Genomic DNA, 25929 nt, shown 5'->3' with positions numbered 1-25929 from the left:
ATCGGTGTTACAGTGTATCCGTGAGGGGTGTATCAGTGTTACAGTGTAACAGGTAGGGGTGTAACAGGTAGGGGTGTAACAGGTAGGGGTGTAACAGGTAGGGGTGTAACAGGTAGGGGTGTAACAGGTAGGGGTGTATCAGGATTACAGTGATGGTGTGGGGTATATCCGAGTGTTTCCGGAAAATCGGAATACTGGGTATTCCTGTCAAAGTAGAAACAAGGGAACTGCAACAAGATGCTGGTTTACAAAAAAGGACCCAGACTAGAGTAACAAGGCTAGTGGCGTAGCGGGAGAGTTGCTGCCTTACAAGGACCTGGGTTATATCCTGACTACGGGTGCTGTCTGTGTGTAGTTTGCACGTTCTCCCAGAGACCCGTGTGGGTTCCCCCCGGGTGCTCCGGTTTCCTCGCCCACTCCAAGACGTGCAGATTTGTCGGTTTAATGGCTTCGGTTAAGATTGTAAATTGTCCCCAATGTGTAGGATAGTGTGGTACGCGCGCGGGGATCGCTGGTCAGCGCGGACTCGGTGGGTGCCGAATGGCCTGTTTCCGGGCTGTATCTCATCGGGTCAGGGGCAGCATCTCTTGGAGAACTTGGATCAAGTCAAGTCAAGTTATTCGTCACATCCACATACGAGATGTGCAGTGAAATGAAAAGTGGCAATGCTCGCGGACTTTGTGCAAAAAGACAAACAAACAAACAACCAAACAAACTACAAACAGGATTGGTGGTGTGGTGGAATAGTTCATGGAGGGACAGCCTCTGACATTTCTGCTCTTCTGGGATAAATAAAGCTCTATCGTATCGGAAACACTCGGATATACCCCACACCTGGAGTATTGCGTACAGTTTTGGTCTCCTAATCTGAGGAAAGACATTCTTGCCATAGAGGGAGTACAGAGAAGGTTCACCAGACTGATTCCTGGGATTCAGGACTTTCATATGAAGAAAGACTGGATAGACTCGGCTTGTACTCGCTAGAATTTAGAAGATTGAGGGGGGATCTTATAGAAACTTACAAAATTCTTAAGGGGTTGGACAGGCTAGATGCAGGAAGATTGTTCCCGATGTTGGGGAAGTCCAGAACAAGGGGTCACAGTTTAAGGATAAGGGGGAAATCTTTTAGGACCGAGATGAGGAAAACATTTTTCACACAGAGAGTGGTGAATCTCTGGAATTCTCTGCCACAGAAAGTAGTTGAGGCCAGTTCATTGGCTATATTTAAGAGGGAGTTAGATGTGGCCCTTGTGGTTAAAGGGATCAGGGGGTATGGAGAGAAGGCAGGTACAGGATACTGAGTTGGATGATCAGCCATGATCATATTGAATGGCGGTGCAGGCTCGAAGGACCGAATGGCCTACTCCTGCACCTATTTTCTATGTTTCTATGTATCATTCAGAGATGCCCTTGGCGCTCACCTTGGCTCAGGCGTCGTTCCCTGGACAGTGAGTCGAGCTCAATTGTTGGCAAAGGTGAGACGGTCTGAGTCTGGACGATGGCTCGGTAGACGGGAGTGGAGTGACGAGGTGGTGCTGGCCTGCAGAGCTGGGGGCGCGAGGGAACCAAGGGCCAGAAGACCTTGGCGGGGACCCTTGAACTGAGTACTGGTGCAAGTTGCTGAGGAATTTTACACCAATCCATTAACCAGAAGAGATGAAGCGATCGTCTCCCACAACATCAATACTGCACCTTCCCACTGCTGCTCCTATAGGCAGGCTGCCCAGCACACGCACCTTTGATCTTTCTAATTGAAATGTCGGCTGTTCACTGTTCATTACTGTCTATCTCTCTGTGATCTAATGTGTTCTGCAAGCCAGCCACTCCAAACAGTGCTTCCGACTGCCATGGTTTTTGTTTCATTTACTAATGGGCACAAGATGAGACGGAAGCAAAGGAATATTAACGGTAAGTATTCTCCGAACCTTCCATTCACTCAGTCGGATGATTTTTCCGACTGTGACACTGAGAGTGCATTGGTTGCTTTCTGTAAAACCCTGCACACATATTGTCTGAAGAAGGGTCTCGACCTGAAACGTCACCCATACCTTCTCTCCAGAACAGGGGGTCACAGTTTAAGGATAAGGGGGAAATCTTTTAGGACCGAGATGAGGAAAACATTTTTCACACACAGAGAGTGGTGAATCTCTGGAATTCTCTGGCACAGAAGGTAGTTGAGGCCACAGTTCATTGGCTATATTTAAGAGGGAGTCAGATGTGGCCCTTGTGGCTAAAGGGATCAGGGGGTATGGAGAGAAGGCAGGTACAGGATACTGAGTTGGATGATCTGCCATGATCATATTGAATGGAGGTGCAGGCTCGAAGGGACGAATGGCCTACTCCTACACCTATTTTCTATGTTTCTATGTTTCTATGATGCCTGACCTGCTGAGTTACTCCAGCTTTTTGTGTCTGTCTTCACATATATCCATTGCAGATTGGGTAAAGGGGTGGCCAGCCACTACCCATGATAAGTCAACTTCAGTTAAGAGATACATCACGGAAACAGGCCCTTCGGCCCTCTGAGTCCACACTGACCAACAATCCGATAGCCAATATTGACCGGTGGTTTAACTGTCCCGTCTGCAACTGCCCGGTGAAAATATGTTTGCATATATTACACATGCGGGCGCCGCCATTATTGTCCCCATTATTCAAAGTCCACAAAGTCCGGCCGGCCCGGGTGCTCGAGGGAAGTAGGAGCCGAAGGGCAGGCACAAAGGAGGGCGGTCAAAGAACTTGCCAATGCTGCCGGACGGAGCTGTCACTGGCTGTGGCTGAAGAGGAAAGATGCTGTCTGGGCCGCCACGTGACCATCTAGAGGCTAACCATAAGACACACACCCAGGTCTGATCACCCTGCAGTGGGCCTGCCTCGACTGAAGGTGTCTTGTGATAAAAGGCCTAAACACCCAGTGACGTTGAGGTACACAACTGAAGATGTGCCTGATTGGTAGCAAATTCACCTAGTGGTCATCCCCAAGAATGTCAATTGTAGTGAAATCATAGGGATTGTAACATCCAGTCCTACTAATCAATCCCCATTATTCAAAGTCCACAAAGTCCGGTCGGCCCGGGTGCTCGATGTACTGGAGAACTGAAGAACCAACATCCCTCCCCTCTCCTCTCCTCTCCTCTCCTCTCCTCTCCTCTCCTCTCCTCTCCTCTCCTCTCCTCTCCTCTCCTCTCCTCTCCTCTCCTCTCCTCGTCCTCTCCCTCTCCTCTCCTCACCCTCTCCCTCTCTCCTCTCCTCTCCTCTCCTCTCCTCTCCTCTCTTCCTCCTCTTCCCATCTCCTCATCCTCTCTCCTCGTCCTCTCCTCTCCTCTCCCTCTCCTCTCCTCTTCCTCTCCTCTCCTCTCCTCTCCTCTCCTCCTCCTCTCCTCTCCTCATCTCTCCTCCTCCTCTCCTCTCCTCTCCTCATCAACTCTCCTCTCCTCGATCCTCTCCTCTCCTCTCCTCTCGCTCTCTCTCTCCTCTTCCTCTCCCTCTCCTCTCCTCGCACTCACCCTTCCCCCTCCACCCCTCCCCGTCACCGGTCTCCTCGCCCTTCCCCCTCCCGTCGCCTCCCTCCCTCACCCTCCCCTCCCCTTCCCCTCCCCTCCCCTCACCTCACTGAGCTCCCTCCCCCGTCCTCTCCCCGTCCCCTCGCCCTACCTCTCTCCGCATCCCGCCTTCCCCTCCCCTCACCCCTCGCGCCCTCCCCTCCCCTCGCCCCTCCCCCTCCCCCTCCAGCTCCCTCTCGGTTACGCTGACCGACCGACCGATGAGCCTTCGGGCGGGATCCCGGTCCTGCCAATCATCGATCCCCGCACACTGTTGCCACCCCGTACACACAAGGGCCAATCGACAATTAGCCTACAAACCTATACGTCTTTGAGGCGTGGGAGGGAACCGGAGATCCTGGAGAAAACCCACACGGTCACAGGGAGAAAGTACAAACTCTGTACAGCCAGCACCCGCAGTCATGATGGAGCCCAGGGTCTCTGGTTACTGCCAGCGAGCAACTCTTAAGGGGTTGGACAGGCTCGATGCAGGAAGATTGTTCCCGATGTTGGGGAAAGTCCAGAACAAGGGGTCACAGTTTAAGGATAAGAGGGAAGCCTTTTAGGACCGAGATGAGAAAATCATTTTTTACACAGAAAGTGGTGAATCTGTGGAATTCTCTGCCACAGAAGGTAGTTGAGGACAGTTCATTGGCTATATTTAAGACCGGTGCCCAAGAAGAGTAAGGTGACGTGCCTCAATGACTATCGACCAGTGGCACTAACGCCGGTGGTGATAAAGTGCTTTGAGAGGTTGATCATGGAGCAAATCAACTCCTACCTCGACAAAAACCTGGACCCACTGCAGTTCGCGTACCGCCACAACAGATCAACGGTGGATGCGATCTCGCTGGCCCTCCACTCCGCACTGGACCACTTGGACAACAAAAACTCATATGTCAGGCTGTTACTCATTGATTACAGCTCGGCATTTAACACAATCATCCCCTCCAAACTGGTTACCAAACTCGCAGAACTGGGTCTCTGCGCATCCCTCTGCAACTGGATCCTCGACTTCCTCGTCCACAGACCACAGTCTGTTCGTATTGGTGGAAATGTGTCAGCCTCGATAACAATCAGCACGGGAGCACCTCAAGGCTGCGTGCTCAGCCCCCTGCTGTACTCACTCTATACCCATGACTGCATAGCGAACCACAGTGCAAACTTCATCATCAAGTTCGCTGACGACACCACTATTGTGATGGGATGAGTCAGAGTACAGAAGAGAGATCGAGCAACTGTCCATATGGTGCCAGCGCAATAACCTGGCCCTCAACACCAGCAAAACCAAGGAACTGATTGTGGACTTTGGAAGGAGTAGGAGGGGGACCCACAGCCCCATTTATATCAACGGGTCGATGGTTGAAAGGGTCAAGAACTTCAAATTCCTGGGCGTGAACATCTCTGAAGATCTTTCCTGGTCCGAGAACACTAACGCAATTATCAAAAAGCTCATCAGCGCCTCTACTTCCTGAGAAGATTACGGAGAGTCGGATTGTCAAGGAAGACTCTCTCTAACTTCTACAGGTGCACAGTCGAGAGCATGCTGACCGGTTGCATCGTGGCTTGGTTCGGCAATTTGAGCGCCCTGGAGAGGAAAAGACTACAAAAAGTAGTAAACACTGCCCAGTCCATCATCGGCTCTGACCTTCCTTCCATCGAGGGGATTTATCGCAGTCGCTGCCTCAAAAAGGCTGGCAGTATCATCAAAGACCCACTCCATCCTGGCCACACACTCATCTCCCTGCTACCTTCAGGTAGAAGGTACAGGAGCCTGAAGACTGCAACAACCAGGTTCAGGAATAGCTACTTCCCCTCAGCCATCAGGCTATTAAACCTGGCTCGGACAAAACTCTGATTATTAAGAACCACTTTCTGTTATTTGCACTTTACCAGTTTATTTATTCATGTGTGTATATATTTATATCATGGTATATGGACACATTTATCTGTATTGTAGTAAATGCCTACTATTTTCTGTGTGCTCAAGCAAAGCAAGAATTTCATTGTCCTATACAGGGACACATGACAATAAACTCACTTGAACTTGAACTTGAGTTAGATGTGGCCCTTGTGGCTAAAGCGATCAGGGGGTATGGAGAGAAGGCAGGGATGGGATACTGAGTTGGATGATCAGCCATGATCATATTGAATGGCGGTGCAGGCTCGAAGGGCCGAATGGCCTACTCCTGCACCTATTTTCTATGTTTCTATGTTTCTATGTTTCTACCGCTGCGCCACTGTGCTGCCATTTCTACCTCAACACATCATGCTTTGACATGGATCTCCTGCACCCCAGTAAGGGTAAAATTCAATCCTTCACCTTATTTGACTGCAACAGTTAAACTGACATGAATGGCAGCAGTAACTATGTTTGAATTCCATGCCTAAGGCTGAAGACTATGTGGCGTCGGCAACACAACTGCCCCAGGAAGCCTCTTCAACTAACAATGTGATTACAATCAATATCACTTGATTTCAAAAGTATATTTTTGTTCATAATATCTACAGTAAACACAAGTGGGACACACCATTCTTGACCATCACTTCAACACGGAGACGAGGAAACACTTTTTCTCACAGAGAGTGGTGAGTCTGTGGAATTCTCTGCCTCAGAGGGCGGTGGAGGCAGGTTCTCTGGATGCTTTCAAGAGAGAGCTAGATAGGGCTTTTAAAAATAGCGGAGTCAGGGGATATGGGGAGAAGGCAGGGACGGGGTACCGATTGGGAACGTCACCTGTTCCTTCGCTCCATAGATGCTGCCTCACCCGCTGAGTTTCTCCAGCATTTTTGTCTACCTTCGATTTTTCCAGCATCTGCAGTTCCTTCTGAAACATGAGGAAATATACAGTAGGTCAACGAGCCAACAACACAATGATTTCCGTGTGTAGAATGAAGCCCCCCCACTGATATCTGTATCAATTTGCTCCCTCTGGGTAAATGAGTTACCTGAGTAAATGCCTCTCGCTGCCATCCTCGTAATTACCACAACAAGAAGTTTGGCGCTTACAACTCCACGTTGAATTGGCAGACTACACGGCCAAGGGGGATCCACGGCTTTGAATTGCAAAGGGGGTTTGCAAGCAGTAAGTGTCTGAGACATGCCTTAATCCCTGAATTACAATGGCATTAGTACAGGTGTTTGATCTTTTCTGCAGCAGTCAGTTTAGCATGAGAGTGATTCCTGCATGAATGGCACAGACAGCATTGCCTGCCCACTACTCGCAGACAGACACTTCCATGGGGTGAGTGAGGCCACGTGCAAACTGCATTCCATTTTGGTTGCTTCCAACCCTACGGAATGAATATTGCAACAGCACAGTCACATACAGGTTTGCACTTAAAAAAATAAAAAATAAATAATATTTATATTTATTGGAAGCAAATGTACAAATATAGAACCAACGGCATATGAAATAATACAGTTATTATAATAGAAACATAGAAACATAGAAAATAGGTGCAGGAGTAGGCCATTCGGCCCTTCGAGCCTGCACCGTCATTCGATATGATCAAGGCGTAGCTATGGGCACACGCATGGGCCCCAGCTACGCCTGCCTCTTTGTCGGGTACGTCGAACAATCCGTATTCAATACGTACCAGGGCCCCATCCCCGACCTCTACCTCCGTTACATTGACGACTGCTTTGGGGCCACCTCCTGCACCCACACACAACTGACTGACTTCATCCACCTGAAGAAGGGTTTCGGCCCGAAACGTCACCTATTTCCTTTGCTCCATAGATGCTGCTGCGCCCGCTGAGTTTCTCCAGCATCTTTGTGTACCTTCAGTATCCCATCCCTGCCTTCTCTCCATACCCCCTGATCCCTTTAGCCACAAGGGCCACATCTAACTCCCTCTTAAATATAGCCAATGAACTGTGGCCTCAACTACCTTCCGTGGCAGAGAGTTCCACAGACTCACCTTCAATTTTAACTTTTAGCTTTAGTTGGAAGAAAGGAAAGGAGAAAAAGCAAGAAGGAGAAAAAGGTGAGATCGAACCCCTAGACTAGCAAAGCGATGTGGCCAAAGAGTGAATAAATGAAAGGGAGAAGAGAGGAATAGAAAAAAAAAATAAATAAATAAAAGGACAAAAAGAGAAAGAAAGAAAAAAGTGGTGATATACCTGCCTCACATCCCTCCCGTAATTAGATTAAAATCCCAAGTTGTGTTGCACCATACTATCCTTGTTATAAATCAATGAATGGTGTCCATGTCTCCGAAAAATGATCCGGTTTTTCTGCAAAGACAAGTCTATTGTTTACAAGATGTAGCGTCTCGGACAGGTTTGTACATTCATTGGCTTTGGGTAACATTGTAAATCATCCCCAAGTGTGCAGGATAGTGCTAGTTTATGGGGTGGTCGCTGGTCGGCACAGACTCGGTGGGCCACAGGGCCTGTTTCCACACTGCTTCTCTAGGGACTAAATGTAATTAGGACATAAAAAGAATAGTAGAATTTGGCCTGGGGAAACTCAGCGGGTGCAGCAGCATCTATGGAGCGAAGGAAATAGGCAACGTTTCGGGGCGAAACCCTGAAGGAAATAGGCAACGTTTCGGGACGAAACCCGGAAGGAAATAGGCAACGTTTCGGGACGAAACCCGGAAGGGTTTCGGCCCGAAACGTTGCCTATTTCCTTAGCTCCATAGATGCTGCTGCACCCGCTGAGTTTCTCCGGCATTTTTGTGTACCTTCGATTTCCCAGCATCTGCAGTTCCTACTTGAACAGTAGAATTAGGCCATTTGGCCCATCAAGTCTAATCCGCCATTCAATCATGGTTGATCTATTTTTCCCTTCTAACCCCATTCTCCTGCCTTCTCCCCATAACCTCTGACACCCGTACTAATCAAGAATCTATCTATCTCTGCCTTAAAAATATCCATTGACTTGGCCTCCACAGCCTTCTGTGGCAGTGAATTCCACAGATTCACCACCCTCTGACTAAAGAGATCTCTCCTCATCTCCTTAATAAAAGAACATACTTTAATTCTGAGGCTGCGAACTCTGGTCCTAGACTCTCCCATTAGTGGAAACATCCACTCTATCCAAGCATTCCAAATACAACATTGAAGTTCGATAAAGTCCGACTGCTGGTGGATCTGCTGGTGTCTTGTTGGACCTGCTGGTTCTGCTGGTTTTCCTGCCTTGTGCATGACTCGTGCTAGATATGGAGCTGATTCAGTGATTCAATGATACTTAACCTGCATTAAATATTATCTTATGAAGGGTCTCAACCTTTGAGTAACTCAGCGGGTCAGGGAGCAAGAGAAAAGGAATAGGTGGATCCGTTTTGGATCGAGACCCTTCTTCAGGCTGAGAGTCCCTCTGTTTGTTGAGTACAGATTCTTGATTAATACGGGTGTCAGGGGTTATGAGGAGATGGCAGGAGAATGGGGTTGAGAGGGAGAGATAGATCAGCCATGATTGAATGGCGGAGTAGACTGGATGGGCCGAAGGGCCTAACACTACTCCTATCGCTTAAGACCTTATGACTTATGAAGGGCCTCAACCTGAAACGTCATCTATTCCTTCTCTCCAGAGATGCCGCCTGTCACGCTGAGTTACCCCAGCATTTTGTGTCTAACCAGCATCTGCAGTTCTTTAACCATATAACCATATAACCATATAACCATATAACAATTTATATGGTTCTTTCCTACACATTCAAGGTGCAGCAGGCAACGAAGAAAGCGAATGGTATGTTGGCATTCATAGCAAAAGGATTTGAGTATATGAGCAGGGAGATTCTACTGCAGTTGTACAGGGTCTTGGTGAGACCACACCTGGAGTATTGCGTACAGTTTTGGTCTCCAAATCTGAGGAAGGACATTCTTGCCATAGAGGGAGTACAGAGAAGGTTCACCAGACTGATTCCTGGGATGTCAGGACCAAAGATCATAGAGGAGCTCTATGATCTTTGGTCAGGACTTTCATATGAAGAAAGTTTGGATAGACTCGGCTTGTACTCGCTAGAATTTAGAAGAGGATCTTATAGAAACTTACTAAATTCTTAAGGGGCTGGACAGGCTAGATGCAGGAAGATTGTTCCTGATGTTGGGGAAGTCCAGGACAAGGGGTCACAGTTTAAGGATAAAGGGGAAATCCTTTAGGACCGAGATGAGAAAAAAAAAATTCACACAGAGAGTGGTGAATCTTTGGAACTCCCTGCCACAGAAGGTAGTTGAGGCCAGTTCATTGGCTATATTTAAGATGGAGTTATATGTGGCCCTTGTGGCTAAAGGGATCAGGGGGTATGGAGAGAAGGCAGGTACAGGATACTGAGTTGGATGATCAGCCATGATCATATTGAATGGCTCGAAGGGCCGAATGGCCTACTCCTGCACCTATTTTCTATGTTTCTATGTCTATGTTACTTAATTGTCACCTGTACACGGGTACAGTGAAATGCTTTATTTTGATACAACCTGGTCAAACCATGCAGCAGACCTCACCTGGGCAGTACAGAAGTGTCGCCACAATTTGACGCCAACAATGTTACAAAGGTAGACAAAAATGCTGGAGAAACTCAGCGGGTGAAGGGCCTGTGCCACTGTACGAGGTAATTCAAGAGTTCTCCCCTGATTCAAACTCGGAGAATTGCGGTAATGGCCGCACGTAGGTACTCGGGGCTCCCGTGGACTTTTTTCAACATGTTGAAAAATCTCCCCGAGCTTACCGCGTTTCCCGAGCACCTGTCGTTAGCGTTACGAGCCGCTAAGAGACGTCTCGAGCTCCGACGCACCCGCTACGTACATTCTACGCACTTACCGCGAGCCTGATTTTTTTTTTTTAAACTCGTGAGAGCTCTTGGGTAAACTCGTATAGTGGGACAGGCCCTTAAGGCAGCACCTATGGAGCGAAGGAATAGGTGATGTTTCGGGTCGAGACCCTTCTTCAGAACTTACAAAAGTTCACCAAACAGAAGGGATGAGTATATTTTGTAACGGTAGGCGTCATTGTGGATACACGTTTGTGTTCTTTAGTTTAGTTTAGTTTAGAGATACTGCGTGGACACAGACCCTTCGGCCCATCGAGTCCGTGTCGACTAGCGAGCCCCGCACACCAACACAATCTGACACACAATTTACAATGATACCAACCCGATTAACCTACAAACCTGTACGTCTTTGAGGGAGTGTGGGAGGAAGTCGGAACTTCCCGGAGAAATCCCGCGCAGGTCACGGGGAGAATGTACAAACTCCGTACAGACAGCAGCTGTGGTCAGGATTGAACCTGGGTCCCTGGCGCTGAAAGGCAGCAGCTCTACCGCTGGGCCAACGTGCCACCCGTCCACATGTGCCTAGGTACAGTGAAATGCTTTGTCTTGCAAACAACCTGATAAAACACTGTAGCAGACCCCACCTGCAGCAGACTGTGCCGGTGACCACACTATGGCTGGTGTCTGGTGCCGGGAATATCACTCACCAGTGCTAGTGGTGATGGAACCATGCCCCTGGGCACTGTCCCTGTGTCTCCTGCCATGGCACATCATGATGCCTCAGGTACACAAAAATGCTGGAGAAACTCAGCGGGTGCAGCAGCATCTATGGAGCGAAGGAAATAGGTAACGTTTCGGGCCGAAACCCTTCTTCAGACTGATAGGGGGTGGCGGGGAGAAGGAAGGAAAAAAGGAGGAGGAGGAGCCCGAGGGCTGGGGGATGGGAGGAGACAGCTCGAGGGTTAAGGAAGGGGAGGAGACAGCAAGGGCTGGCAAAATTGGGAGAATTCAATGTTCATGCCCAGCGGATGCAGGCTCCCCAAGCGGAATATGAGGTGCTGTCCCTCCAATTTCCGGTGTTGCTCACTCTGGCAATGGAGGAGACCCAGGACAGAGAGGTCGGACTGGGAATGGGAGGGGGAGTTGAAGTGCTGAGCCACCGGGAGGTCAGGTAGGTTCTTGCGGACCGAGCGGAGGTGTTCGGCGAAACGATCGCCCAACCTCCGCTTAGTCTCACCGATGTAGATCAGCTGACATCTAGAGCAGCGGATGCAGTGGATGAGGTTGGAGGAGATACAGGTGAACCTCTGTCGCACCTGGAACGACTGATGCCTCAGGTGTCTAGCAGCAGCTTCTGCCGACTCCACCAATGCCAGCGGTCAGGAAGATATGTCTCTTGGCAGCGATCCCTGGATCTAATAAATTAATAAATCCAGTTAAAATGAGCACGTCGTTCCTCAAAAGCTCGTACTTCTGGAGGATGTCATTATTTTTTTGAAACGCTTCCAAGTAGCGGTTCCATCCATTACTTTCTCCGATCAGAGTTTAGTATAGTTTAGTTTAGTTTATTCCAACCTCCCTTCCGTCGACTCCATCTACACTTCACGCTGCCTCGGCAAGGCCAGCAGCATCATCAAGGACCAGTCACACCCTGGTCACTCCTTCTTCTCCCCTCTCCCATCAGGCAAGAGGTACAGAAGTGTGAAAACGCCCACCTCCAGATTCAGGGACAGTTTCTACCAAAGATCTTATATGATCTTTGGTTTCTATCCAGCTGTTACCAGCCAACTGAATCATCCTACCACAACCAGAGAGGGGTCCTGGACTACTATCTACCTATTTGATGACCCTCTGACTATCCTTGATCGGACTTTGCTGGCTTTACCTTGCACTATACGTTATTCCCTTGTCATGTATCTATACACTGTGAATGACTCGATTATAATCACGTATTGTCTTTCCGCTGACTGGATAGCAGGCCTCAAAAGCTTTACACTGTACCTCGATACATGTGACAATACACTACACTGAACTGTACTGAACTTTATTTATTAACAGTATTTTATTGTCACGTGTACCGAGGTACAGTGAAAAGCCTTTGTGGCGCAATATCCTGTCAGCAGCGAGACAATATACATGATACAATCGAGCGGTCTATAGTGTACAGATACACGCTAAAGGGAATTTTGTTTTGTCATTTTTGGGATCTTGCCATGCAAGAACAGGCCTCCGGTTCTCCACGCCACAACAGCGACAACAGCAAGTAAGAATTTCCATCTATCCGTTGTATGTTACAGAGAAAGGTTGAACAAGTTAGTGCTTTATTCTTTGGAGCGCAGAAGTTTAAGGGAGGACTTGATAGAGGTCTTTAAAATGATGAGAGGGATAGACAGAGTTGACGTGGATATGCTTTTCCCACTGAGAGTAGGGAAGTTTCAAACAAGAGGACATGACTTGAGAATTAAGGGACAGAAGTTTAGGGGTAACATGAGGGGGGACTTCTTTACTCAGAGAGTGGTGGCTGTGTGGAATGAGCTTCCAGTGAAGGTGGTGGAGGCAGGTTCGTTTTTATCATTTAAAAATAAATTGGATAGTTATATGGACGGGAAAGGAATGGAGGGTTATGGTCTGAGCGCAGGTATATGGGACTAGGGGAGAATACGTGTTCGACACGGACTAGAAGGGTCGAGATGGCCTGTTTCCGTGCTGTAATTGTTATATGGTTATGACATATGACACTTTGTGCCGTTCAGCAGGAGAGTTGCTGCCTCACGGGGCCAGAGAACCGGGTTCGATCCTGACTACGTGTTTCCAGCTTCACGTTTCTGGGGGTCAACATCTCCGATGACCTCTCCTGGACCCACAATACCTCAACTCTGGTCAAGAAGGCTCACCAGCGTCTCTTCTTCCTGAGGAGACTGAAGAAGGTCCATCTGTCTCCTCAGATGCTGGTGAACTTCTACCGCTGCACCATCGAGAGCATCCTTGCCAACTGTATCACAGTATGGTGTGGCAACTGCTCTGTCTCCGACCGGAAAGCACTGCAGAGGGTGGTGAAAATTGCCCAATGCATCACCGGTTCCTCGCTCCCCTCCATTGAGTCTGTCCAAAGCAAGCGTTGTCTGCGAAGGGCGCTCAGCATCGCCAAGGACTGCTCTCACCCCAACCACGGACTGTTTACCCTCCTACCATCCAGGAGGCGCTACAGGCCTCTCCGTTGCCGGACCAGCAGGTCCAGGAACAGCTTCTTCCCTGCGGCTGTCACACTACTCAACAATGTACCTCGGTGACTGCCAGTGACCCCCCCCCCCCCCCCCCCCCCCCCGTATGACTGTATGCACGTAAATATATATATTTATTGCTCATATTCTTTGTCGCTCTTCTAGGGAGATGCTAACTGCATTTCGTTGTCTCTGTACTGTACACTGCACAATGACAATAAAGTTTGAATCTGAATCTGAATCGGGTGCTGTCTGTATGGAGTTTTTAAGTTCTCCCTGTGACCATGTGAGTTTTTCTCTGGGAGGTCCACTTTCATCCCACACTGCAAAGATGTGCAGGCTTTTCTCTGGCGGTTCACAGACTCGCCAGCCGCCTGCCACTGTTGCGGGCTGGAAGAGTCTGTGTACCACGTGTACATGGAGTGCGTGAGGCTGCAGCCACTGTTTGAATATCTAAAGGGGCTGCTCCTTGCCTTCTGGCTGCATTTTTCACCCACCACCCTCATCTTTGGACACCCTGTGCGTAGGGGAGAGGGGTTTGGGGCTGAAGATGTCCTGGTTGGGTTGCTCCTGGGCCTGGCCAAGCTGGCCATCCGCGAGTCACGGCGCCAGACAGTGGAGGGCTCTACCCGAGCCAGCTGCCCGCCCCTTTTCCGGGGTTACGTCCGATCCCGGGTGGGTTTAGAAAGGGAATACGCCCTGTCTACGGGCACCCTGAGGGAGTTCCGGGACCGCTGGGCTCCGCAGGGTGTTGAATGTATCCTCAATAAGGATTGTAACATAGTTGTATAGTAGTGTAGTATGGATACATGTTTGTATTGTATTATGGTGGTGGGTTCTGGCTTGTTTTATTGTAGTGGAAATATTATTTTTAATAATTGAATAAATTTTTTGATTAAAAAAAAAAAAAAAAAAAAAAGATGTGAAGGTTTGTAGGTTAATTGGCTACGGTAAAAAAATTGTTAATTGTCCATAGTATGTGGGATAGTGCTAATGCATCGCAGGGGATCGCTGGTCTCAGTGTGCCGAAGGGCTAGTTCCGTGCTGTATTTCTAAACTAAACTAAACCAAGCCGCCTACACCGTGGATAGCCACAAAAAGCCGAGTTGACTCAGTGGACCAGGCAGCATCTTCGGAGGAAAAGGAATAGGTGACGTTTAGGGTCGAGACCCTTCCTCAGTCTAAAGAGGGTCATGACTCAATACATCACCCATTCCTACGCTCCAGAGATGCTGCCTGCCCCGCCGAGTTACTCTAGCATTCTGTGTCCATCTTCAGTGTGTAACCAGCACCTGCAGTTCAGTCTGAAGAAGGGTCTCGACCTGAAACGTCACCCATTCCCTTCTCTCCAGAGACGCTGCCTGTCCCGCTGAGTTACTCCAGCATTTTGTGGTCTTAAACAGCACCTGCAGTTCCTTCCAACACATAAACTGGGGGGGGTACACAAAAAATGCTGGAGAAACTCAGCGGGTCCAGCAGCATCTATGGAGCGAAGGAAATAGGCAATTAGGAAAAAGACCCCCCCCCCCCCACACACCCCCATCCCCAATCCTTTCCACTTGTCACTTTAATTTCATGTTTCATGTATTTTCTATTTTTAACGACTGTTGTCAGATCAATTTCCCTCCTGGGATAAATAAAGTTCTATCGTATCGTATGGTACCTCTGGCAGGTTTAATTCAATGGTTGAGTTCATTTTCCTTATGTTTAAGAAGGAACTGCAGATGCTGGAAAATCGAAGGTAGACAAAAGTGCTGGAGAAACTCAGCGGGTGCAGCAGCATCTATGGAGCGAAGGAAATAGGCAACGTTTCGGGGCGAAACCCTGAAGGAAATAGGCAACGTTTCGGGACGAAACCCATAAGGGTTTCGGCCCGAAACGTTGCCTATTTCCTTCGCTCCATAGATGCTGCTGCACCCGCTGAGTTTCTCCAGCATTTTTGCGTACCTTCGATTTTCCAGCATCTGCAGTTCCTTCTTGAACACTTAAACTGCGGGATGGGTTTCAACGAGGGGAGTGACAGGCCGGCGTTGCCGTTGATTGATGCGAGCTTCAGTGTGTGTGACACAGCCTTCAGGAACACCAGACAAATGCAGACTCCATCAGCAGCCTCGGTTATCTGAGCTCATCATCTCCACAGCTATGCTGGCTATGTGGCATGCACGGTTTAGAGAACACACTTACAAGGCACACCCAGAGCCGGGCGGCCTCACATTAAAGACAGCCCTCCGTGTAGTCTGAGGAGTTGCGCTAGACACAGCCCGAGGCGTAAGCATTACAAAGCTCCAAAACTGTGAACATTTTCTTGAGGGCCCGTTGTTCCCAGGCTGCAGCTGACCCTATGTGAGGACAGACGCACGATGCCAAACTGGAGAAGAATCAAATTGATTGATTGATTGATTGAAAGATGCAGCAAGGCAACAGGCCCTTCGGCCCACCGAGCCCGTGTTCGCACTGGTTCCATGTTCTATGTTATCCGGCTTGTACACGCTAGAATTTAGAAGATTGAGGGGGGATCTTATAGAAACTTACAAAATTCTTAAGGGGTTGGACAGGCTAGATGCAGGAAGATTGTTCCCGATGTTGGGGAAGTCCAGAACTAGGGGTCACAGTTTAAGGATAAGAGGGAAGTCTTTTCGGACCGAGATGAGAAAATCATTTTTCACACAGAGAGTGGTGAATCTGTGGAATTCTCTGCCACAGAAGGTAGTTGAGGCCAGTTCATTGGCTATATTTAAGAGGGAGTTAGATGTGGCCCTTGTGGCTAAATAATAATAATAATGGATGGGATTTATATAGCGCCTTTCTAATACTCAAGGCGCTATATAAAGGGATCATATTATAAATACTAAAGACAATACTAAAGGGATCAGGGGGTATGGAGAGAAGGCAGGGATGGGATACTGAGTTGGATGATCAGCCATGATCATATCGAATGGCGGTGCAGGCTCGAAGGGCCGAATGGCCTACTCCTGTACCTATTTTCTATGTTTCTATGTTTCTATCCCACTTCTATGCACCAGTGGTAATGTACAGAGGGGCCAATTAACCCACAAACCCGCACGGGCACATCTTTGGGATGTGGGGGGAAACCGGAGCACCTGAGGGAAACCCACGTGGTCAACGGGAGAACGTGCAAACTCCACACAGACAACACCTGAGGTCAGGATCGAACCGGGGTCTCTGGCGCTATGAGGCAGTGGCTCTACCCGCTGCTGTACAGTGCCGCCCTGTGGGGCACCGTATTCCACCTGATTATTTCCTCATTCTTGTTCCAAGCAGAACATAAACGTTTTTATTCTTAGTTAGTTAAGTTGAATGATACAGCATGGAGTCAGGCCCTTCGGCCCACTCAGTCCGTGCCAACTGACAATCACCTGTATCCCATTTTCACACCCTCCACCCAATAGACAATAGGTGCAGGAGTAGGCCATTCGGCCCTTCGAGCCAGCACCGCCATTCAATGTGATCGTGGCTGATCATCCCCAATCAGTACCCCGTTCCTGCCTTTTCCCCATATCCCATGACTCCGCTATCTTTAAGAGTCCTATCTAGCTCTCTCTTGAAAGCATGCAGAGAACCAGCCTCCACCGCCCACTGAGGCAGAGAATTCCACAGACTCACCATTCTCTGTGTGAAAGTACTGGGGACAATCAACAGAAGCCAATTAACCTACAAACCTGCACGTCTTTGGAGTGTGGGAGGAAATCGACGATCTCGGAGAAAGCCCATGTGGCCACGGGGAGAACGTACAAACTCCGCACAGACAGCACCCGTAGTCAGGATCGAACCCGGGTCTCTGGCGCTGTGAGGCAGCAAATCTACCGCTGCGATGCCGTGCCGCCCGAGTTGATAGGAATAGGATGGGAAGGGATTGCTCAAGATTAGATTAGATTAGATATAATTTATTGCCACACAGCCAGGCTGGTGGAAATTTGGGTTGTGCTCAATGGGCCAAATGGCCTCATTCAATGATGTATGTTCATGTAGCGTGGAGGAAGGTGAAGGTGGTGGATCCCAGTCCTACCCATCAATGTATAAAGAGAATCTTGAGTCTGAAAGAAGGAAAGCAAGACCTGCATTTCACAAGCAATTTTCACAATAGACAATAGACAATAGGTGCAGGAGTAGGCCATTCGGCCCTTCGAGCCAGCACCGCCATTCAATGTGATCATGGCTGATCACCCACAATCAGTACCCCGTTCCTACCTTTTCCCCATATCCCTGACTCCGCTATTTTTAAGAGCCCTATCTAGCTCTCTCTTGAAAACATCCAGAGAACCTGCCTCCACCGCCCTCTGAGGCAGAGAATGCCATAGACTGCGGGACATCTCGGAACATTTAACATCCAATCAAGTACTAATCACACTGTAGTCTCTGTTGTAATGCAACAATATGTGGGGGGGGGGGGGAAATCTCCGGCTGTCAGTTGTGGTTATAAATATAATCGACCTCTGTATCAATGTCACCGGCACTTTGCTTGGGGTTTTTTGATTCATTCCCATGCCAGCTCTGAGATATGAAAGTGAGGAACCAAATCCCCCAGCTCGAAGCAAAGGGGAATTATAAGCCTCCAACCTCAATCAGGTTTGATGCCGTTAAGGAACGTGGGATAGAAACATAGACAATAGGTGCAGGAATAGGCCCTTCTGCCCTTCGAGCCATTCAATATGATCACGGCTCATTCAATACGATCATCCAAAATCAGTTCCCCGTTCCTGCTTTCTCCCCATATCCCTCGATTCCGTTGGCCCTAAGAGCTAAATCTAACTCTCTCTTGAAAACATCCAGTGAATTGGCCTCCTCTGCCTTCCGTGGCAGAGAATTCCACAGATTCCCATCTCTCTGGGTCAGGCAGGATTCATCAACGTAACTGATGAATCGCAACGATTCTCCAGAATACCGCCATTTCTCTCAGATTCAGATTCAGATTCAGATTCAGATTCAAATGTTATTGTCATTGTGCAGTGTACAGTACAGAGTTAGCATCTCCCTAGAAGAGCGACATAGAATATGAGCAATAAATAAATATATTTACGTACATACAGTCAGAGTAGTGCAATTATTTTTTTCCTGGTGGAAGGAGTGTCCGGGGGGGGGGGGGGGGGGTGGGGGGGTGATTGGCAATCACCGAGGTACAGTGTTGAGTAATGTGACAGCCGCAGGGAAGAAGCTGTTCCTGGACCTGCTGGTCCGGCATCGGAGAGACCTGTAGCGCCTCCCGGATGGTAGGAGGGTAAACAGTCTGTGGTTGGGGTGGGAGCAGTCCTTGGCGATGCTGAGCGCCCTTCGCAGACAACGCTTGCTTTGGACAGACTCAATGGAGTTCTCAATGTAGTGGATCTCTGCCTCTGTGCTGCCACCGCCGCTGCCTTGTGTCAAGACTATTTCCAGCATTTACCTGCCGCAGAACTGTAAACCATTTGTCTACCTTGTCAGGTGTTTATTTTCACTTGTCCACTTGTCCACGAATTAGCCAGTGCCAGGGACTGTACAATAGGTAATAGCTTGTGTACAATGGTCCATTACACTGTTCATATAATCACTGCCTATTTTGAAAGTGACGCCACACAATTGTCTTCTGTGCAAATCGCCTGTACTTGAGTCAGAAGCTGCAGACTTACTTTGCCTTGAAGTTTTGAGTTGAGATAATTGTCTGACAATAATCTTAGTGTCTGTAATAAGGTAAAATATCTAGGGCATACTATTACAGAACAAATGACAGATGATGAGGATATTTATAGGCAACGACGCATGCTGTATGTACAGGCGAATATCCTCTTGCGTAAATTTGGTGCGTGTGCAGATGTGGTGAAGATGTCGCTATTTAGATCGTTGTCTCGTTGTTGGACATTGATCATTCTTTTAATCTGGATTTTTAACTTATGTATTGTGTTTTTAAAAATATATATAATTTATGATGCTTTTATAAGTGATATACTAAGATTTTATATGTACTTTATGATATTTTTTTAATATGCAATGCATTTTTTTAATGTAATGTTGCCCCTTGTCTGGACCTCGAGTCCGTAATATGTGAGAATAGTGCGCCGAGCTTCTAAGATCATCGGTTCCAACAGACTTCCCTCAGTGACATCACTTTACTCAACAAGACTCACCAGAAAGGCCAAAAAAATCATAGCAGACCACTTTCACCCGGCACATTACCTCTTTAATCTCCTCCCATCAGGAAGGAGATATAGAAGCATTAAAAGTAAAACATCTCGCTTCAGAGACAGCACCTACCTCCAAGCCATCAGATATTTGAATTTGCACTAATCACTCTGCACTTTCTTTTGCACTTGCACTTACGCTTAACATGACGCTGCTGGGTACTGTCCTTCCTGTATATATTGTCCTTCGTACGGTATTGTCTGTATTATTTATTGTGGTGTATGTGGTGGTTGTATTGTACTGTATTGTATCTGTCTGAGAGCGAACCAAGACACATTCCTATCAACTTGTTGACATGGCAATAAACTTCTTGAATCTTGAATCTTGTAATAAAGTTAAAAAAAAAGAAAAAAAATGTTCCACGCAACAATTTCCCCTTTTGTCTCCAAGAAGGTTTACAAGAACGGTCCCAGGAATGAGTAGGTTAAGCTATGATGCGTGTTCGTTGGCACTCGCTGGAGTTTAGAAGAATGAATTGGGGACCTCATTGAAAGATACAGAATAGTGAAAGGCTTGGATAGAGTGGATGTGGAGAGGATGTTTCCACTAGTGGGAGAGTCTGGTCACAGCCTCAGAATTAAAGGACTTTCTATTAGGAAGGAGATGAGGAGGAATTTATTTAGTCAGAGGCTGGTTAATCTGTGGAATTCATTACCACAGAAGGCTGTGGAGGCCAAGTCAGTGGGTATTTGTAGGGCATAGCTTCTTGATTAGTGCAGGTGTCTGAGGTTATGGGGAAATCTCTCTAGAATTTAGGAGATTGAGAGGGGATCTTATAGAAACTTACAAAATTCTTAAGGGGTTGGACAGGCTAGATGCAGGAAGATTGCTCCCGATGTTGGGGAAGTCCAGGACAAGGGGTCACAGCTTAAGGATAAGGGGGAAATCCTTTAAAACCGAGATGAGAAGAACTTTTTTCACACAGAGAGTGGTGAATCTCTGGCCAGTTCATTGGCTATATTTAAGAGGGAGTTAGATGTGGCCCTTGTGGCTAAGGGGATGAGAGGGTATGGAGAGAAGGCAGGTACGGGATACTGAGTTGGATGATCAGCCATGATCATATTGAATGGCGGTGCAGGCTCGAAGGGCCGAATGGCCTACTCCTGCACCTAATTTCTATGTTTCTATGTTTCTATGTTTCTTCTCTCCATAGATGCTGCCTCACCCGCTGAGTTTCTCCAGCATTTTTGTCTACCTTCAATTTTTCCAGCATCTGCAGTTCCTTCTTAAACTAAACACTTGCTCAACATAGAAACATAGAAAATAGGTGCAGGAGTAGGCCATTCGGCCCTTCGAGCCTGCACCGCCATTCAATATGATCATGGCTGATCATCCTACTCAGTATCTCGTACCTGCCTTCTCTCCATACCCCCTGATCCCTTTAACCACAAGGGCCACATCTAACTCCCTCTTAAATATAGCCAATGAACTCACATTTCCAGCACTTACCCAATTATTGACCCTTAAAGCCCTGTCCCACGGTACGAGCTCATTCCAAGAGCTCTCCCGAGTTAAAAAAAAATCTAACTCGTGGTAAGCACGGAGAATGAACGTAGCGGGTACGTCGGAGCTCGGGGACGTCTCTTAGCGGCTCGTAACGCTAACGGCAGGTACTCTGGAAGACTCGCTAACGGCAGGTAAGCACGGGAAGACTCGTGAAGATTTTTCAACATGTTGAAAAATGTCCACGAGAGCCCCGAGTACCGACGAGCGGCCATTACCGTAAATCTCCGAGTTCGAATCAGGGCAAACTCGGGAGAGAGCACTTGGAATGAACTCGTACCGTGGGACAGGGCTTTTACATTCGATAGAAACTGTGCTCCAGAAAAACTGAACTCTGTTGATGCGCCCCCATCCTCCACTCTTGAGTGGTTCGCCCGTCAGATTCCACCGGGCTGGTTCAACAACCTGAATGCCCAGGAATGGAGCAGATTAGAGAGAGAGAGGTAGACACTGACTGGCCATCACGGGAACTGACCTCCCCACCATCGATGGGATCTCTACAGGAGGCGCTGCCTCAAAAAGGACCCACACCACCCTGTGGCCATGCTCTCATTTCACTCCTACCTTCAAGAAGAAGGTACAGGAGTCTGAAAACAATGACCACCTGCTTCAAGAACAGCTTCTTCCCAACAACCATCAAGCTCTTGAGCACCACATGACACTAATCTCAACTGTGAACTTCTGTGATGGACACAAAATGCTGGAGTAACTCAGCGGGACAGGCAGCATCTATGGAGAGAAGGAAGGCGTGAGGTTTCGGGTCGAGACCCTTCTTGGACTATCTGGTTGTACTTAGGCATCTGGGATTTTTTAACACTAGTATTGTAGTTTGTATTGAGGGAGTGCAGCGTAGGTTTACAAGGTTATTTCCCGGGATGGCGGGACTGTGATATGCTGAGAGAATGGAGCAGCTGGGCTTGTACACTCTGGAGTTTAGAAGGATGAGAGGGTATCTCATTGAAACATATGATTGTTAAGGGCTTGGACATGCTATAGGCAGGAAACATGTTCCCGATGTTGGGGGAGTCCAGAACCAGGGGCCACAGTTTAAGAATATTTAGAACAGAGACGAGAAAACACTTTTTCTCACAGAGAGTAGTGAGACTGTGGAATTCTCTGCCTCAGAGGGCGGTGGAGGCAGGTTCTCTGGTTGCTTTCAAGAGAGAGCTAGATAGGGCTCTTAAAAATTGCGGAGTCAGGGGATATCCTTCATAGCAAAAGGATTTGAGGATTTGAGTATAGGAGCAGGGAGGTTCTACTGCAGTTGTACAGGGTATTGGTGAGACCACACCTGGAGTATTGTGTAGTTTTGGTCTCCAAATCTGAGGAAAGACATTCTTGCCATAGAGGGAGTACAGAGAAGGTTCACCAGACTGATTCCTGGGATGTCAGGACTTTCATATGAAGAAAGACTGGATAGACTCGGCTTGTACTCGCTAGAATTTAGAAAATTGGGGGGGATCTTATAGAAACTTACAAAATTCTTAAGGGGTTGGACAGGCTAGATGCCGGAATTTTGTTCCCGATGTTGGGGAAGTCCAGGACAAGGGGTCACAGTTTAAGGATAAGTGGGAAATCCTTTAGGACCGAGATGCGAAAAACATTTTTCACACAGAGAGTGGTGAATCTCTGGAATTCTCTGCCACAGAAGGTAGTTGAGGCCAATTCATTGGCTATATTTAAGAGGGAGTTAGATGTGGCCCTTGTGGCTAAAGGGATCAGAAGGCAGGTACAGGATACCGAGTTGGATGATCAGCCATGATCATATTGATTGGTGGTGCAGGCTCGAAGGGCCGAATGGCCTACTCCTGCACCTATTTTCTATGTTTCTATGTACTACGCGGAAACCACTTTCGACCATTCGGGAGAGGGACCAAAACCTCCGGTGACCTCATGGAAACCTTGGGTGGCGGGCAAGGTCACCAGAGGTTGCTGCTTAGGTCCCCTAAGTGGGACAGGTGAAACATTCGGGCAGTGTCTGTGGATGAGAGAAACTGAATGAACAATTTGGGTTGATAAACTTTCGTCAGCTGTTGTCTGCATTACATCAATGTCAGCATTCCAGCCCTTTGAGAACACACTTGGATTTCCTATGAAGTTGTGTAGTGTTCTGAGCCAGTGGAAAATGCTATGGAAGTAAAAATATGGTTACTTCTGCAGTTGTCTCTGGGCCTGTTACCATGCTTTATATGTAAAGTCCAAACCCAATGAAAGATATGCAAATTCATTCATTCATAAAAACATAGAAAATAGGTGCAGGAGTAGGCCATTTGGTCCTTCGAGCCAGCACCACCATTCAATATGATCATGGTTGATTGGCCAAAATCAGTACCCCGTTCCTGCTTTCTCTCCATATCCCTTGATTCCGTTAGCCCTAAGAGATATATCTAACTCTCTTGAAAGCATCCAGTGAATTAGTCGTCACTGCCTCCTGTGGCAGAGAATTCCACAGGTTCATTTGTTCTATATCACTCCTTGCCCTTTCCCCTGACTCTCAGTCTGAAGGAGGGTTTCGACCCGAAACGTCGCCCATTCCCTCTCTCCAGAGATGCTGCCTGTCCCGCTGAGTTACTCCAGCTTTTTGTGTCTGCCTTTGGTTTAAACCAGCGCCTGCAGTTCCTTCCGGCACACTTTCTCTCAACTATTAGATTCGGCATCCGATGACCTCAACACACTCGATGAGCAGCTGGCTCCTGCAATTAAGCAACGAGGGGGTTCAGTATTGATGTGGATAGAGAACTGGCTGGCAAACAGGAAGCAAAGAGTAGGAGTAAACGGGTCCTTTTCACAATGGCAGGCAGTGACTAGTGGGGTAGCGCAAGGCTCAGTGCTGGGACCCCAGCTATTTACAATATATATTAATGATTTGGACGAGGGAATTGAATGCAACATCTCCAAGTTTGCGGATGACACGAAGCTGGGGGGCAGTGTTAGCTGTGAGGAGGATGCTAGGAGGCTGCAAGGTGACTTGGATAGGCTGGGTGAGTGGGCAAATGCATGGCAGTTGCAGTATAATGTGGATAAATGTGCGGTTATCCACTTTGGTGGCAAAAACAGGAAAGTAGACTATTATCTGAATGTGTTCTATGTTTCTATGAAACCAAAGTCATTATCTATCTTCACTCTGCATCACAATGTTTATGTTGTCAGCTATTGGTGGTGGAGCAGGCTCGAAGGGCCGAATGGCCTACTCCTGCACCTATTTTCTATGTTTCTATGTTTCTATGATATGGGGAGAAGGCAGGAACGGGGTACTGATTGGGGATGATCAGCCATGATCGCATTGAATGGCGGTGCTGGCTCGAAGGGCCGAATGGCCTACTCCCGCACCTATTGTCTATTGTCTATAGTTATTAATTCAATTAATATATGTTATCAATGTTTACAGATTTATTATCCATCTGCAAATTATTTAGAGATAGTGCCTGGGAACAGGCCCATCGGCCCACCAGATCCGTGCCGGTCATTGATCACCCGTTCACACTAGTTCCATGTTATCCCACTTTCTCATCCACTCCCTACACACTTGGGGCAGTTTACAGAGGGACCAATTGACCTACAAACCCGCACGTCTTTCGGGGGAAGCCGGAGCACCCAGAGAAAACCCACATGGTCACAGGGAGAACATGCAAACTCCATACAGACAGGATCAGGCCCGGGTCTCTGGCATTGTAAGGCAGCAACTCTACCACTGCACCACTGGGCTGCCTAGATTTTGAGGAATGTATTTAAGAAAAGGAAGAGGTGAAGAAATCGGTGGACAAAAAATTCAGAGGTTCAGTAGCTGAGAGCATCGTAGCCAATGGTGGAGCAGCAGAAATATGTGGGAAGGAACTGCAGGTGCTGGTTTACACCGAAGATAGACACCAAATGCTGGAGTAACTCAACGGGTCAGGCAGCATCGCTGGAGAGAAGGAATGCGTGATGTTTGAAGAAGGGTCTCGACCCGAAATGTCACCCATTCCTCCTCTGCAATAAAATGCAGAAGTCGATTCTGTGATTTTCTTTCTCATCTCTCTGCCCACAGACATACTCTTGCCCTCGTTCCTTCCCCCTCTTAGACAAAGCCTAGTTTCACCTTTGCTTGCTGAATCTTATCACAAGTGGTCTGTGAGCATTGGGGAGGGGCGGGCAGGGGGATAGGGGGGGGGGGGGAATTTCAGCCTAGGTTTTGGCAGCGATTTTGGTGGAGGAGGTACAAGCATACAACCTCCCCGAAGACATTCACTCTGACAGCAGACCTGTTTGAGAGAGCAGAGGCGATCTGAATGCAAACGCTGAAGCCATCAGTTGCTACAGCTTCAGGCTGCGGCATAATTGACTGGGAACGCACAGAGTGAGACCGAAGTATTGTCAGTGGGAAAATGAACTGTCACCTTGGATTTTTCATTGCAATTGCCGCTATGAAATGTGGCTTTGAACCATGTGACCCATCACTGATTGAGTTCCGTTATCTGACGATACTGTGATCAAGTCGGCCGATTTGCAGCCGAATAATTCGACTCATCATTCTCGAAGGTTCAAAGGATTTTTTATTTTTATTTTTTTTGTTTTATTTTTATTTTAACCTTACACGGCGCGCTGCCGTTCAGCGCGAAATAAAAACAAGGCCCACCTAAGCAGTCACTTAGGATTCTCCTACAAGGGGAGCTGATAGACCGCCCGCCTCAAACGCAGCGTGCCTGCCCCATCTGCTCGCAGGGATGGCGGGCGGGTTCAGGCCAACTCTGCATTAATTGCACTGTCATTATTAGTTCGTAGCCCTTGAA

The sequence above is a fragment of the Amblyraja radiata genome, chromosome 16, assembly GCF_010909765.2.
Source record: "Amblyraja radiata isolate CabotCenter1 chromosome 16, sAmbRad1.1.pri, whole genome shotgun sequence".
Classification (NCBI taxonomy): domain Eukaryota; kingdom Metazoa; phylum Chordata; class Chondrichthyes; order Rajiformes; family Rajidae; genus Amblyraja; species Amblyraja radiata.
Note: the sequence above shows the minus strand (reverse complement) of the source record.